This window comes from Lytechinus pictus, chromosome 4, assembly GCF_037042905.1.
Source record: "Lytechinus pictus isolate F3 Inbred chromosome 4, Lp3.0, whole genome shotgun sequence".
Lineage (NCBI taxonomy): Eukaryota > Metazoa > Echinodermata > Echinoidea > Temnopleuroida > Toxopneustidae > Lytechinus > Lytechinus pictus.
Genome location: NC_087248.1, coordinates 839,363 through 857,127, shown reverse-complemented (window position 1 = coordinate 857,127; position 17,765 = coordinate 839,363). Strand labels below are relative to the sequence as shown.

Here is a 17,765-nt window from a genome sequence, read left to right as displayed (position 1 = left end):
GAGTTTCACGTCACATGACCAAGGCCAATGGTCATTTAGGGTCAATGAACTTTGGCTGAATTTGGGGTATCTGTAGATTTACCATCATAACTTTAAAAGTTTATGGATCTGATTCATGAAACTTGGCCATAAGGTCAATCAAGTATTACTGAACATCCTGCCTGAGTTTCATGTCACATGACCATGGTCAATGGTCATTTATGGTCAATGAACTTTGGCCGAATTGGGTGTATCTGTTGAATTACCATCATAACTTTAAAAGTTTATGGATCTGATTCATGAAACTTGGACATAATAGTAATCAAGTATTACTGAACATCCTGCATGAGTTTCACGTCACATGACCAAGGTCAAAGGTCATTTAGGGTCAATGAACTTTGGCTGAATTGGGGTATTTGTTGAATTACCGCCATAACTTTGAAAGTGTGTTGGTCTAATTCATAAAACTTGGACATAAGAGTAATCAAGTATCACTGAACATTCTGTGCGCATTTTAGGTCACATGACCAAGGTCAAAGGTCAATGAACTTTGGCCATAATGGGGGTATCTGTTTAATTACCATTATAACTTGGAAAGTTGGTGGATCTTAGTCTTGAAACTTGGACATAAGAGTAATCAAGTATCACTGAACATCCTGTGTGAGTTTCAGGTCACATGATAAAGGTCAAAGGTCATGTAAGGTCAATGAACTTTGGCCACGTTGGGGATATTTGTTGAATTACCATCATATCTCTATAAGTGTATTGGTCTAGTTTATAAAACGTGGAAATAAGAGTAACCAAGTATCACTGAACATCTTGTGCGAGTTATAGTGCTGCTATATGCTGCTATATTGAATCGCGTGATGCAGGTGAGACGGCCAGAGACATTCATCTTGTTATCATTTAAAGTGGGTTTACATTTCACTTTTCATTTTATAATTGTTTCTCCACACTTTTCCCAAGCTTGACAATGATTAACAACATGGAAATCAAGCCTAAGCCATTTCATGTAAATCAAAGCTCAGTGTAAAGCAAATATCGTCAAGATGGCCTCGGTGTGTGGGGGATTGGGATAGGACGCAATGCACTCTTCAAAGTGTTTTTGGTAAGGAAACAAGTTAAAAAAGGTAAAAGATATCTTCAAATTAATTTTACTAGCTAAATTCCACATGTTTTTCATGATTGAGGTCTACTTTTATTCGCATTACTATTTCAAAGTTCTGCGCAAATCATTTTCACTAACTTTTTAAAAGTAAGTGGTGCTCACTCAAGCGGAAATATTTTTTCGACAGTTATATCGTCATTTGCTTAGATGGATCTATACCAATGTTCAATTGTGGAAAAATCTTCAGGATATTACAAATGTATAATTTTACAGGATTTTTGCTAAGTGTAAACTTTTTTTGATACGCACTGTATAGGGATATATCATCAAAAACAAAAACAGCCCACAAGGATGATAACAATAATGATGGTAATGACAATGATGTCGATAGCAACATCGACGAGGACGTTGATACGTTGGTGATGGGGATAGTAATAATGATAACTGTGACACCGAAAAACTTGATAAGAAAATCATTAAGAAAGTTATGAGGATATGGCAATGCGTTACTCCACCCTACAGGGGTGTTTACATCTTGGCCCCGTTGCATAACATTTACTAATATGGTAACTTTGCCATCCAATGGTAACGATTGATCGCCAACCAATCAATATCAAAGATTCCATACAAGTATAACAAAGAAACAAATCATTATGTTCCACAATAAGAAATGATTTACAAATGTGTATGTGGTGTAATTAATGAAAATTTAAATAATCTTAAAGCGTAAACATACATTATACACAACACTAATGCAATATTGATAAATACGATTTATTAGGCGCCATATCCATCTTGTAAGAGATGCTCAACGCGCACAAGTGAAGGGGAAGCAAACAAAATTAGTAGTAGTGCTATTAGCAGATGAAGTAGACTTGTAATAGTAGTAGTATTACTGTTATCATGATTATACTTTGCTTCCAATGATGCCCTTGATTTGCTCCTGTACTATATTGGATCAGAGGCACTTTTATTTTTTATTTTTTCCCCAAAAGTGATATTGTAGGATGACTTAATTAAATTTGATGTGTTAAATTTTACATGAGTCTAGTTTATGGTCTAGATAATGGTATTGTCTATGTCTTCAAAAGAGCAATCACTAGGACTAGTCTCATATTCATAAGAGGAGCAGACATAAGAACCTGAAGAACGAAATGAGTTATCATCAAGGGAACTGGATCCTGAAGGGGGACTCATCCTCGGAATTTCTTGATGTGGTATTTCGTACATGTCGTATATCATGTCACTGTCCACCTTGCTTTCAGGAAGTCTCCCGCTTTCTCCAGGCTTGTTAGTAGTGATTATGTCATCAGACGCACGTTTTGCCATAGACATCGAGGTTGATCTATTTCTGAAATAGCGAAAGAGAAATACGGCGACCATTGCTACACAACTTACTGTGATAAAGATAAAACCGACCACCGTCCCCGCTATGATGGAAGCAAGCTTCCGTGTATATATGTGAAGTGCAGATTGTATAGCCTCTGTATCCGATGGGGCATAGTTGGATTTAGGTGTTCTGGAATGCATCTCTTCATTTGTATTCCTCGCGTAAGCCCGGGTGGTGACATTTAGAAGATTTGATTGCAAGCTAACCACTACCCTGATAGCAGAAACTGGTAAAAATGACGTCATAATTACGTCAGTTTAACGACGAGTGTCACGTCATTTTGACGTCGTAACAGGACGTCTTATTGACGGGATCTTGCACCCGCGAATAACGTCATTATGACGTCATATATTGACGTCATTATGACGTCTCCAAGATTGACTACGACGTCTTAATGACGTCTTTGCAACGTTTTTACAACGTTTTCCTGACCAGTATCAAGGGTCAGCTTGACGTCGTGTATTGACGTGATTATGACGTCTTCGAGAGTCGACTACGACGTCGTAATGACGTCCGTGCAACCTATTCCTGACCGGTTTTAGACGTCATATTGATGTAATTATGACGTCTTTAAAAGTCAACTACGACGTCTTTATGACAACTTTGTAACCTATTCCTGACCAGTTTCAGACGTCATATTGCTGTAATTATGACGTCTTTATAAGTCAACTACGACGTCTGAATGACGACTTTGTAACATATTGCTGACTAGTAATAGACGTCATATTGACGTCGCATATTGAAATGAATATGACGTCTTTTGGAGTCAACTATGATATTTTAACGTATTCTGACGTGATGACATAAACATTTAAATTAAATTCTACATGTAATGTACACACACCACTTCAAAGACCTTGTCATGGAGGATTATCTATTGTTGGTGAATACTGAGGTGGTCTGACAATGTCCAGCATTCCCAGTAACAATATAATGATCCTCCATGCCAGGGCCTTGCATAAGTTGACTCAGTCTCAAGAACATGACCCCCCCCCCCAGAAAAAGAATATATACAAAAATGGAAAACAAAATCAAATACGTGTACGCATTTCAATTAGGAAATCATGACAAATATTCTATTAATAAATAAAAGTTGCATAACATGATATTACCAGCAAAAAAAGGAAAAGAAATAGATTTAAAAAAAAACACTTTTCTATGAAAATGCAGTATTAGAGTCAAAGGAATGAAATAATTACAATGTTTGTTATACCAATACATAATACAGGTGTACATTAATACATAACAGAGGCATTATGAATAATAATGATCTCCAAGAATATAGCTTTTTTGTTGAAATTGTAATTAAATATACCTTAAACTTTAGAGATCTATGTAAAGTAGGTAAAAATATACTATATGTAAAAAAAAAATACCTGAGTTGCATTGATTTCAGGATTTATGGAAGCTTGCATTTGGGTTTAAGAATCATACATGTACATTAATTCTTATGAAAAGTTTGTGATTGTATTACATTATCACTTAGGGGTAAATGACAGTAGTTGCAGCAAACAATTATTTCTTGAGAAAGTCTTTTAAATTAAGGTTAATTGTCAAAATATTGTACATGATCTAGATCTGGTACATTAATGTAAACTTGTATCTTTGTAAAATCATGAATTTTGAACTTAAAGAGAAATGCCAGTAGTTGCAGGAAACACTGATTTCATGAGAAAGTCTGTAAAACCAGGCTTAATTGTCAGTATATAATCGAGGATCTAGATCTGGTGGGTGTTTCATAAAGCTGTTCGTAAGTTAAGAGCGACTTTAAGAACGACTGGTGATCATTTCTTGTGGTAGAGTATGTACCAAAATGTTCATTGGCGATGGTTTAGCGCGTAAGAAAGGATCACCAGTCGTTCTTAAAGTCGCTCTTAACTTACGAACAGCTTTATGAAACGGACCCCTGGTACAGTTACATAAACTGAACTTTGTGAAATCTTGAAATCTACGCTAAGAAGGTTCAAACTGAAGATCACCAACACAGATAGGCACACGTGGGAATGTGTATTATTATTTCTGGAATAAAGACCCGACGGAAGTGACCGAATCCACGCTTATTTTGCTTATTTCTCAGCAATTACACAATTTCTTCCAGAATCCTTTGGCACATATTTTTTATTCATACAGACACTTGGGTGGTCATTATATTAGATTCTGTAAAAATTCATTTTGAGATCGTTACCAGAACTGGAATTTATCTTTAAAATCAATAATTCTGATGATCACTAACACAGAAAAACATATGTGAGACAGGACAGTGTAATATGATTGATCGAAATATACCTGACATTTGATAGATTTACATGCTTATTTTGCTCATTTCTCAGCAATTACGCATTTTCTTCTCGAGCTATATTTGGATTCTGTTCGAACTCATTTTAAGATTGTTACTACAACTGGTAATTTATCTTTAAAGGGGTACTTGTATATCCGGGCTCAACATAACTATATCTATGATAAATAAAGTAATATTTACCATGCAAAATAGTGAAAATTTTATCAAAATCAGATAAAAAATAATTACAAAAATATTGGTAATTAACACATGCAAGTAGATAAGTTTATGATATCATGCCCACATTTTTATTGTTCTGTTACCAGATGAAATAGTAATCATTTCATGTGTGTAATAAGTATGTCTTCCAATCCCATGTAGCAAAAGAACTTCCAGCAATAATCAATACAGGTAAGTCACATCAATGCAGTTTACAATCCAATTTAAATACACAATTTTATATACAAAATAATAAGTTGGGGATACATGTACGTGTACGTCTGTATGACATCATCAGCAGGCTACTTGCATATGCTTAGAGGTCTTTCACCAAAATAACGCAGAGCTTAGAATGTCATACATTACTTTATTATCCCTTGTCCTATTTTCATGAATTTTTCAGTTTTGTTAAAAAGTAATCAAAGGCCATATCCATGGTTACCCTTATGCTTGACCTCAATGCTTGTTCTCTTTTACACAACACACTGTTTTGTGAGATACAAAGCACTTTGAGATGCCATCCTAGTCAGCACATGAGATTTAAAAGAATTCAAATTACCAGGCAGTGACAGTGTTGTTCCAAGTCCAGAGCAAAGATGATCAGGAATGTAGTAGGTCTTCTCAAATGATATTGATCCAAGGTTGTCAAAAATTGGAGGAGAGGATGGAGCTAATTCCATGGCCTTGGAGCAGTAGTGGAGAAAGTTTCATCACCAGTAGCTAATTTGTAGGTGCATGGTAGACTAAGGATCACAAAAATAAAAAGGCAAGTGCGCCTAAACGAAAATGACGCACAAGGCATTCCTTTTAATACATGTAATCTGGATCCCTGTCATTGACTTTGAAAATCAGTAGACGGACACTGATGTTCATGTACATCCTTTCCTTGACTTGCAGCCAGCAAAGTGGGTGTATGGCAAATGGCACAATAGGTGCAGCATTCTGTACTATCTGCAGTCGGTCCAGATCGCCCTAATTCAAGCACGAAGAGCTACAATAATCCAGTTTAGATTGCGATAAACCACAGACTGCTGTGTGGCAAGTAGGGGTATAAAAGGCACTTCCCATTGGCCGTTATTCTTCCAATCTGTTCGATGTTATACTGGTAGGGAGCAGGTTCCAATGGCGCTATGAAAGGTGTTACGAAACCAGATGACTGGGTGCAGATTCAGGACACCTTCCATTTCAACTTACATCATCTGCAAAAATAACAGAAGAGAAACATAAAAACCTTTCCTACATTAACTACTTAATATTCATTAGAAACTAAATGGTTTTAATATCAATTTGGAAACTTTTTAAAAAATGATTAAAAAACAATGTGGGGTGTGTTATATATTTTATACAGTACTTCAAATATTAACATGTAAAGTCAAGTCGGGGGAGGGGGTGGGGGGCTTGATGCCCTCAAGATCTGCACCTCCAAACCATCTCTGTATAGGGAAGGACATTTTAGAGTAAATTTGTTTGAAAAAAACATATTTCTTTTTTTTTAATTAATCATGATTTTAATTCATGCTTTTTTATTTGTTTTAAATGGTAATGGGATAATTCCATCAGTTTGAATAAGAAATTACAAGGTGCCAATTTCACATAAACAAGATCAATTCTGGGGGGTGTTTCACAAAGATTTAAGTATGACTTAAGTCGCACTTAAATGCCGACGTGTACATGATACATGTATGCAACGCGCGATCTTATTGATAGATACATTGTACGCATTAGTGCGCGTCCGCATGAGACGATCTGACCAATGTGGTCAAGCCTTTCATACCGTACGCAACCCGGTATTTAAGTGCGACTCTAAGTCATACTTGAATCTTTGTGAAACACCCCCTGATGTAATCACAAATGCACATGTTAAAGACTTGGGAGGGGGGTGATTCAGCCCCCCCTCGACATATTTCATGATAAATCCGCCGCTCAAATTTTTTTGACCGCGTCGCTTGCTGACTTTTTACTTTAAACTCTTGTGCAACTTTTGAGACCAAAATTGTGACCCCCGGGTACGTGTTTCCGAAATTACACAACATTTTGTAAGTGCATGCAGACCCAAAATTACTCAAAAACGTGAATTTGTGTACAAATTCAATGCAAATAGTGTTTTAAGCCAAAATTCATAAATGTATCATCATTTTTCCTTTCGCTGCTTAAAAGTTAAAATCAATAAATTTTATCTTGTGTATGGTCAAAATAAAGTCCTCGACAATTTCCATTGAAAAAACACTAAAAAACAAAAAGTCGAAAAACAAAGAAAAGAATACATAAGAAAATAAATGTTTTTTTGAAATTTTTGATAAATAAATTTTATCAGATGCCTATCTAGAGTATGTGAAACAAATATTAGCATTTTAGGGGCATTATTTCATTAATTAGAGCCAACTTTTGATTTTACGCATAAATTAGCATAATTAATGAGCAGTGAGATTTTTCGCAGAATTTGATATTATAGTTTTGTAGATAATGCCATGGTTAACGCGCATGCCAATTTTCGTTGCGATCACACGATCGACAGCCGAGATCATAAGGGGGGCTGAATCAGCCCCCCCCCCCCCAGTCTTCTTAGACGTCGAAATAGCCCAGTCTATTTAGGGTTAAGCCTTTTTTATATCTAAAATACAAAGGCTTACAAAAGGTGTCCCAAGATTGCGCACATCCGAATCTGCGCGATTCTGATAATAGAAGATGCGCAACGACTCAAAACAAAAAATAAACTTTACACCTGAAATAGCCTACTGTACTTACTTACCTACTGCCTGATGCCGCCTGGCACGTAGGGCAACCACGAAGGACCTCCACTCCTGGCGGTCGGCGGTTCTGGGCCTTCTTCTGGAAACTCCCCCGGGCTAGGTCATATTCACCGACTTCATCTCCTCCTCAAGTGTGATGCCAGGACAGGTAGTTTTGGTTCTCCCTCTCTTTCTCCTAAAATGTCATAAACAGATCTATTCATAAAAAATCTGACTCAAAATGGTGGGAAAATAATGAATTTAGGGCATTGGCAAGAGTTCCATATGCACCCCCACTGAAACTGAAAATAACAAGAGTGTCGCAAAGGCGAGCACATAGTACGCCCGTCTGTAACGCGGAAAATGGAGCTATTGGTCAAGCAAGAAAAGTGGAAGATGGCGACTTCACCTTTGACCTTAAATCAATAGGCTACCTTGGATCCATGCTAGTATTATACATACCAAATTATATGAGCCTAGGTTAAGTTAAACTGAAGTTATCACGTTTACAAGGAAAAGTTAACGGACGGACAGACGGACGGACACCGAGCGTGATACATGTACCATAATACGTCCCGTCAAGACGGGCGTATAAAAACACGAAGGATCAGAATCACATATCTAGCCCAATATAGAACATATATAATGGGGGAGTGGAAATACATACTAAAATATGGCTTTATTCCATCAAATTTCGAGCATGTATAAAGTGTGTGTAATTGTCCATAGACATCGGTTTATTTAGTCAGTAAAGGGTGTGTAAGTCAAGTCTAGTCGAACTATCGGCTGATACCCCTTCCAGTATCAGCGCTTCTCGCTAGCATAGCAGGAACAGGTGACTTGACTATGTACAGTGTACAGATAAAACGAGGTGAGTTCAAGTCCCAACTAAGGTGCCAACACAACGGTACAAAAAAAATTATACACGTAGAAAAATCTGAACGAACCGGAATTTTCAACAACCTTTTGTTATTTTTGGTCTTGTTGCATGGTGGGGGGGGGGGTGCATTGGATATGGAACTCTTTCCAGGGCATTTCATGTGACGGCCTCAAAATGCAGCCTCGGTGCTACCTCGAGCTAAGTTCGTGCAGGCTCCACTCTACTTCACTACCGCTACTACTACTACACTCCACCTAGGTGGAGTGGAGCCTGCACGAACTTCGCTCGAGGTACCTCAGACTCAGTCAGACTCAGAGCTTGCTTTCTTATCGAAATATTCACATCGCGTGTGTAATAGGCCTGTGTAAAGTGAATGAATGCGCAGACATCGCACATCGGACACTAAAAATGAGAGAAATAATTGATTTTCTTGGAAAAAATCTCAGCCAGTCATGGTCATTTTCAGATTGAACAAAAACAAAATGAATAGTACTAATGCCTGGTATTCATTTTGTTTTTGTTCAATCTGAAAATGACCATGACTGGCTGAGATTTTTTCCAAGAAAATCAATTATTTCTCTCATTTTTATGAGACTCTTTGCACACTTACTCATAAGAATACAAGGAACATCATAAATTGAAAGATTTTGTAAAATAAAAGGAAATTCACGTTCAATCTTAACTCAAATCGTTAGGTGTGCAGACTTGGGGTTGGCGATCACCAGCCGGCCGCCAGTGCAGTGGTCCACAGCAGCGAGCGGGCGCTCGGGCCGGGGCGAGCGCCCGGTACTGTGATGGGATTGCCAGTGTCATGTCATTTTCAGTGACGAAGCTAGCTGCAAGCGCAAGCCGCGGCATTTAACAAAATACGAAAAGAAAATATTAGAAAATGGTTATCTAACTTACTGTTTAGCCTACTGCAAATGTCTTCGAGGTCGTTGTCCATATCTGACCCGTATTCTTTAAAAGAATTATTAACGAATAACGGCCTTCTTCGTCGCACTTCTCGTTCGAGCTCAATAAACTGCAACACAACGGAATTCTTTTCAAATGTTGGCGGTAAGTGCGCATGCACAAGCTTGTCGCCGCGCCCGCCCCCGGCCCCCCCCCCGGCGAATTTTTATAGGGGGTGAGCTGAGCTGAGGGGGGGGGGGGGGGGGGTCAACACCGAGTAAGAAAAAGGTTTAAAAATAGATACAAACTTCTTTGGCATAAAAAGCTTCTTCTTCTACTTGTTTGGTTATGGTTGGCAACCAGTCATAATGATATATTTTTGCCACTGCTTTTGGAGCTTTTTTTTAAAGATTATATAATTTCCTTTTTTTTGCATGTACGGTACTATTTTACTTTATTTTCTTTTTCTTTTTCTAAATAGAAAAGAGCCTTGCTAACATGGCAAGGTTGAAAAAATAGCAAATAGCAAATAATATGCGCTTTGAAAATAAAATTGTAAATTTCTTGTTGATTGGCAAATAATTGATGTCATAATCACGTCATAATTTGGTCAAATGAAAACGCAAATTTCCTCGTCGTTGATTGGTAAATAAATGATGTCATAATCACGTCATAATGTGGTCATGTAAAAATGCAAATTTACTTGTCATAGATTGGTCAGTAAATGACGTCATAATCGCGTCATAATCTGGTCATACAAAAATGCAAAATAAAGTTGTCGTCCAAAGTCGTCAAAATGACGTCGTAACGACGTTGTACAAATAACTTATGACGAGATTTACTAGTTTCCGACGAGAAAATGACGTCATCACGACCGTGTCTGCTATCAGGGTAGGTGATCTGATAGAACTTCGGTGACATTGGTGAGACATACGGAAACATTCTGAGATGACTCGAATATATCCAAGTCGACCTTGATCTTACATGTAACCAGGGTAACATCAGTACATTCAAGATTATTATGGAAAGTGACTGAAAACGTGCCTGGCGACTCCTGTTCAACAGCTTTGTCTTGCTCTCCAAAATACTGGCCGTTTATGATCCATAGGAACTCTGTCTTATATATCATCAGAAACATTCGCTGACAAGGAGCACAATAGCCTCAGACAGCATTGGTAACCACTTTCGACAACGGAAATTTGGACAGTGTAAGAACCCTCTTCCAATTCGTTCGAAGGTTCAACAGAAGCGTGGGGTAGAACTTTCACAATTGAAAACCCTGAAGCAGAACCTTCCGTGTTGATGGCTGTGCATCGGACATCTACATCAACTGTATCATTTGATGACCCCTTGATAGCAGTCATGCTGGTGTTTAGGAAAGAACCGTTACAGCCAATCAAGATGCTGTTTGGAGAACATGTCCAGAAGTAATATGTGACTTCTTGATATCCATTGGTCAAACATTTCATCGCAAAGGGTTCGCCAATAGAGACATTGATATCTTGAGGTTGAAGATTTACAGATGGCGGTGTCAGAACTTTAATGGGACCAATGGTGCACTCTACCTTCTCATTAGGAAATGCGAACTCACTTGTGACAAGGCATATTAGGCTGTTAAGATGGAAAGATTGATCAATCAGCAGATCCTCTCTTAGGACTCGTGCTAGCCCAACATCAGTTATTGATGGCAGAGGTAGATATCCCTGTCCTTGAGAACTGAGTTTCCAAGAGAGATCAACTGCTGGTTTACACCTGTGAACTTCACATTTAACAGACAGGATGTCTCCTACACGCATTGCAAATTGAACCTCTGGGCTACACGTCAGGTCGCCGACATCAGGAAAGTATTCGACTAATAGTGTAGCTCTGCTTACAAGACGGCATGTGTCTGATGATGGTTGGTCTTGATGTATTGGCCATTTGATGGTGCATGAAATATGCAAACTTGTTTGACCGATGTCGTATAATGTTAGGTTTGATGTATATACATTATCAGTGACTAGCCCTCTGTTAATTGTCTTTCTTTGCATATCTGGTCTTATTTGCCATGCTATCTCATCAGATGTCGTGTCGAAATTTGATACAGAGAATGCGAATTCAGCATTTTACCCTGATATTACAGTTTGATTTGTCAGGGATTTAATAAACCTTGGGTACCACAATCCACCAAATAAGGAGATGCTACACTGTAATGGTTTGCAATTATAAAATGCATGACAAGGAGCATTGAAACACACTTCCTTTCTTCTCCATGGTTAAGAATCAAATTAAGAAACAATGTGCCTTTAATAAGAACTGAAAGCACTTCATCTGGCTCTGCTTTATAAACTAAACACGATTTATCTTGCTACTGGCACGTTTGCTTGCTGTGTCTTTGCTGAGATTATAAAGTTGGTTAAAAACCCCATTTATCTGCAATATATGCCTACTCAATTAGGTTGCAGACAATGGGTTGATTAATTACCCGAATATGAAGAGCTATTGATTATGAACAGCTAGTGAGAATATGCAGCGCCAGTCTTATTAAAATAAAAAGAGATAATTTACCAGACGGAGTAAGGGTTGTGAGTTGTGTTTATTTACAACACGGCCAAGAGGCCGGATACCGGTTATCCGCGCAGCTTACATGTAGCGGCAATACAAAGCAAAGTATCAATAACAAACACCATGGCGTGACTCATTTTTCTTCTTTCCTATTTTCGTCTTTCCCTTTCTCTAAGTAACTATCAAAGTTATATAACAAGTAATAAACCCTTAATAACTCTCTACAAACTCTAACAAAACAATCAATGAGGGACCAACTATCCCTCAACATTATATGAGTAAGTCAAACAAATCTCAATTGCTTTACTTTTTACTTTACAGCATAAAACTTCAAACTAACACAATTAAATTGCCTTCCAACACTGATCATCTACCAACTAGACACCAGTAAAAATGTTTCTTTTCTTTAAATATAGATCATGTCTATTGTATTTGTGCATACTTTGCAAATCCTCGGAAACTTCAGCAATCATCCTAAAGTACACTTTAACAATCTTCATTATTGAGCAAATACAGAAAAACATAATCGTTTGAATTTATCTTCACCTCCTCAATGTCCAATGCAAGGAAGAATCATGTCTAGCTCCCCATACACTTTACAACAATAGTACCCATAAAGTCAGGAATTATCTAAAATATTCTTACAATTCTGGGTTATAAGAATATGAAAAGACATTAATAATTTGAAAATACGTTCAGTAAAAACATCAATCGTTTAAAATGAAGTTCACCTCCATTGAGAGAACCATGTGAGTTATTTTTTAAAGAAAATACACAAAAGTACTATTATCAAATAATGCTCAAAGATAAATAAAAAAGCAGTATCAAACTCCAACCAATGATTGGCCTACAGTATGATAGAAAGTAATTTTCAAAACACTTAAAAAGCCTCTACAAATAATAATTGAAACTGTTTATCAATTGACATACAAACAGAAACTTCTAAGTAAATTGAATTGATGCATTGTAACTTCCAATACAATCAATATACAATCAGCGAATTAAAGAGGGACATGATTAAGTAGTGTTCATATCTCCTTAATAATAACAAACATCACCAAATCCATAATATACATAATGATAAACAATTGTTTTGTGTGAACAGATCAAAATCGAAAAAACAAGATCAGGAGCGTACTATACAGCAATAATCACTTGCTAAAGAAAACAATCAAAACATTGGTACAAATTAACACCATATATGATCGTGAAAATATGGTACTGTATCAATAATCACCTGTCTGTAGTAAACAATTAAAAACAGTAATGCACATAATTAAAATGTATGATGAGCATAATACAGTGTACATGGAATGCAAACAAGAGTTATGACACCACTCATTTCAACAAGAGCTTTTCATTTATGTCCAATACTCATACAACTCAACTATCTTTTCATCCCTTGCCACCTCTTCCTCATTCTACCATTACATCCGAATTATATCACATCATAGGAACACAATATCAATGAGCATTAACACATGCACCATGGAACATTCTTGCATCTTCCATACTTCTCTAAAACAATCATGCAAGTGTATCTTAAAAATCCTGCACAATTGTTGAACCAACTCCTTTATAAGAAAACACAAACAAGCGAATATCAACCGTATTCAATCCCGCATCAACAAACAAACAATGCAAATGTCACTATTACTCAATCGCACATCAACGAACAAAGCAAAAGTCAAGTCCTAACTCTGCAGACAGAAAAAAACCCTATATAAATTGTGAACTCTAGGTTTTTGCTCAAAGCTTTGCCAAGTAAATAACGAGGAATATTAAAATGTTAAAACATTGTACATGAAAGCAATCATTAGCAACATTGTCAAATAAAGATACATTACAAAAGGGTAAACATCAGTTTAATGCAATGTAATGTGACAAATATACACATACATATATAATATATAAAACCATAAAACATGTGAAATACATGGTTAAATAACAGATATCATGGGATAGGGGGACTGAGAGTCAAGGGTACTGTGAGCAAGGGAGGAAAACTCAGGAGGGTGATCATGTGTTGTGGTGAACAGGCAAGGCTGGCTCTGGCAGTCATTATCCCGTACAGTGGGGTTGGGGCTTACACCTAACTGAAAAGCATGGGGTGCTGTGTAGGGACCGGCACCTATGGAGTGGGGAAGACTGGGGGGACTACCATCCTTGTGAGACAGGGTCAAAGGGACATTACTCGAACAGGCAGGGGTGTCAGGAGGGATGGATGTGGGACTAATCAGTTCAGGAATGGCAGATGGAGTAAGAGCCAGTAACGTGGGTATGCCATCATCAGCAAGGGACACTGGGGAGTCAGGGATACTGCTGGCTTCAACCCGAAGAGTATCGCTGGTGGCGCTAGCTGTCATCTGGGGGTCAGCGTCAAAGGAATCGTGGGCTCTTGAAGCCGGCAGACCATGGTCATGGGCACCACAGACTTCTGTCGCAGATGAAGAACAGTGATCATGGGCAACGCGGACTACTGTCGCTGACGAAGTACCGCGATCATGGGCACCACGGGATACTGATGGAGGACCGTAATCATAGGTACCACTGGTCACTGAAGGAGGACAGTGCGGATCATGGGTACCACTGGCTTTCTTCGTTGAAGGGGTACCGAAGGTGACATGGGTTGCCAAGGGTGGGCCATGGACTCTAACCTCAGTTGCCAGAGGGGTGACAACAGAATCTGGTAGGTAGCGACGAGGGTGGACATCCGTCATATCGATGGTGTGAACGATGGCCTGAGTAAAACATGGGCTATTAGTGTGTGGTTGGTTATGTGACTGAAAGACCTGTGTACTGATATCAGGATCACGAGACGATTGTGAGGTGTCATGAATATGAGGTTTGATGTGTGGATGACAAGGCGAGTGTGTAGATGTTGTGATGTTAGATTCCAACTCACAGACACAATCTTTACGGATCGAAACGATTGAGCACGGTTTATTGAGTGAATCTGAATCGGGCAAGTTTGACTGATCGATAACCGAATCGGGCGAGCGCAGCGAAACGATCGAATCGGGCATGCGCAACTCGCTGGTTAGAACGGGTGAGCGTAGATCATCAAACGACTCGGGCGACCGCACTAATAACTTGTCAGTTGAATCAGGAACTGACAAACTAGACTTAGCTGTCAACACAGGCAAATGAAAATTGTCAGTCAAATCGGGCACAAGATCGAATGTAGGCCTATGCTCAACTATTTCATTCGAGGTGGTCATGTGAACAACTTCACTTAGATTCTTGAGAGAGGGTTGATTCTCACTACCCTTACTTGGCTTGACACAAGAGTCAGAATGTTCCGACCCGGACCGGGAGGACAGATCTACCTCAATTGACTCAACACGCTTGGACTCCTTGCTTGATGGCAATAGCTCATTGTACACAACCAACTCAGACCGACTCTCGTCTGAGAGGACACCAAGATTATTATTATTCCATGTAACTATGGCAATGGGTGCTGGCCTAGACACCACATGCATTAGATCAACATCACCACCAATCTCACCATGAGTAGACCGAGTTACACTAACATTATCACATGGCGAAGGTTTGTCACTCATGACATTACTCGAGTTACCATAGATGAAAACAGACTCATCACTGAATGTAATGAGGTGCCTTGATGGTCTAATGGAGATGTCATTTGCTTCCATAAATGGGGCACCAGCAATAATTCCAACATTCATCAAGGCATCATCCTCTACAACCAAACCATCAAAATACAACTCTAGGTCATCACGAAACAGTGTGAAATCGGTGAGGCCAATGATATCATTCTTATTGACATAATTAGATTTTTCAATGTAATCATCTTCAATCATCATTTCATCAATTAATATCTCCAATCCCAATATCTCTGCCATTGATTCACTGATTAAATTCACCTCACATGCACTCTTAATCTCTACTTCCACTTCTTTCTGCTCAAAATTATAATCATAACCCCCAACGGCATGAAAATGTGGAGATGAAATACATGAACTGGAGCACTGTTCCATACGAGCATTACTTCTAGTACTGTTAACCGCCACGCTCTCTTGCGAGGCGGTGCCCTTGGCCGCGGACGACACGCCCACATGTATCTTCGAGCAACTATTCATACTGTACATGAATATAAGTTGAAGGGACTACACGAACTCAATTTGCAAAGGAAACCCCACCTATCACCGTTAGGCTAACGGAACGCCTGGCCCCAAATTTTAGAGTAAGAATTATCGGACTGTTGTAATGTAAGCAAAACACCTTGGGCCTTCGGTTCAGACCACAAGCTGCCACCACGCCAGTCTTAATAAAATAAAAAGAGATAATTTACCAGACGGAGTAAGGGTTGTGAGTTGTGTTTATTTACAACACGGCCAAGAGGCCGGATACCGGTTATCCGCGCAGCTTACATGTAGCGGCAATACAAAGCAAAGTATCAATAACAAACACCATGGCGCAGAACTTCCGACAGACCTTGTACAAAATAAGATTGTGGTTAAATAGAAAAAGCGATCATGATTACCATGACGATGCTATTTGCTCCATCAGCTGATAACGGTAATGATGATATACAGCGCCTCCCCCCCCCCAAAAAAAAAATGTTCCTCTGACATAGGCCTGAATTATTTCTCAAATGTGGTAGTATTCTAAAATAAATGTGCATGAGTAGAAAGCTCATTTCATGATTTAACTTCTATGAAAATTTCATTGGTCGCGCTTCAGCGGTTTTGAATGCACGCTCTGTTACGTAACAGTGGTGCATTTTAGCCCATTCCAAGTTTGCAGCATTGATGCATTATTTCTGCACTGTCTATGGCATATTAACCCCCATTTTTACATCCAGGATCTGAACAGGGATATTTCCTTAATGATATCCAGGCTCATCAAATCATAAACTTGGGCATGTTCAGAAGGACAAGAAACATAACAATGAAATTTGTCTGATGATTGATAAGGGGAATCAGTGCACCAACTTGGAAAGAAAATGTGAATGATGGATGTGTAAAATAAGCTTAACAATAACGGCCAAGGGGAATCCACAAGTAAATCACCCTTTGCGAAAAGGAACTGTACCAGAGAAAAAAAATTGATTTTTTTATTTTACAATGTTACATTGAATTAACTGAGCCACAGTAGCTTATTACCACAAAAAAGTAATGAAAAAATGCAGTATTAGGCATTAAACCAGCATGGCCTGTTGTCCTAATCATTGTGCTTTTCTTGTTATTTTATCAAACATAAAATGAACTGTCAACTATTGTTTTTGCCCTTCTGAACATTCTCAGGGTTGTGATTCGATGAGCCTGGTTAGATCATGGAGATTTTCCTGGTCAGATCAGGGAATTCCTTGGTCAGAATATTCAAAGGGGGTTGATACGCTAGAAAGTCCAGAACACACAGCAGTGCTCCATGCATGCAAACTTGGAATGGGCTGAAAGCACCACTGATACTAAATAGACTGTGTATTTAAAACCATTGAAGCGAGACCAACGAAACTTTCATAAAAGTTAGAACACGATATGAGCATCCTATTTCCATACATTTCATTGAGAATATTTTTTTTAATTTTTTGAAGTAATTTAGCCGAATATCAGAGAAATGTTTTTTGGGGGACGGGCTGTATAGATATACTGCAACAAAAACAGTAGCCCACAAGGACGACAAAGATGAACATAACAATAATGATGGTAATGGCAATGATGTCGATAGCAACATCGACGAGGACATTGGTGATGGGGATATTAATAATGATAACTGTG

The 17,765-nt window shown here is 38.4% G+C and overlaps 1 long non-coding RNA gene across 1 annotated transcript; it reads right to left on the bottom strand.

The window, feature by feature from the left end:
- Positions 1–2,685: 2,685 nt before the first annotated feature.
- Positions 2,686–9,638, bottom strand: LOC135153853 (uncharacterized). The gene is made up of 4 exons (XR_010293302.1): positions 9,490–9,638; positions 7,724–7,899; positions 4,382–6,173; positions 2,686–4,201 (listed from the first exon to the last, which is right to left on the bottom strand). It is a non-coding gene; the product is annotated as an uncharacterized LOC135153853 (long non-coding RNA).
- Positions 9,639–17,765: the final 8,127 nt, after the last annotated feature.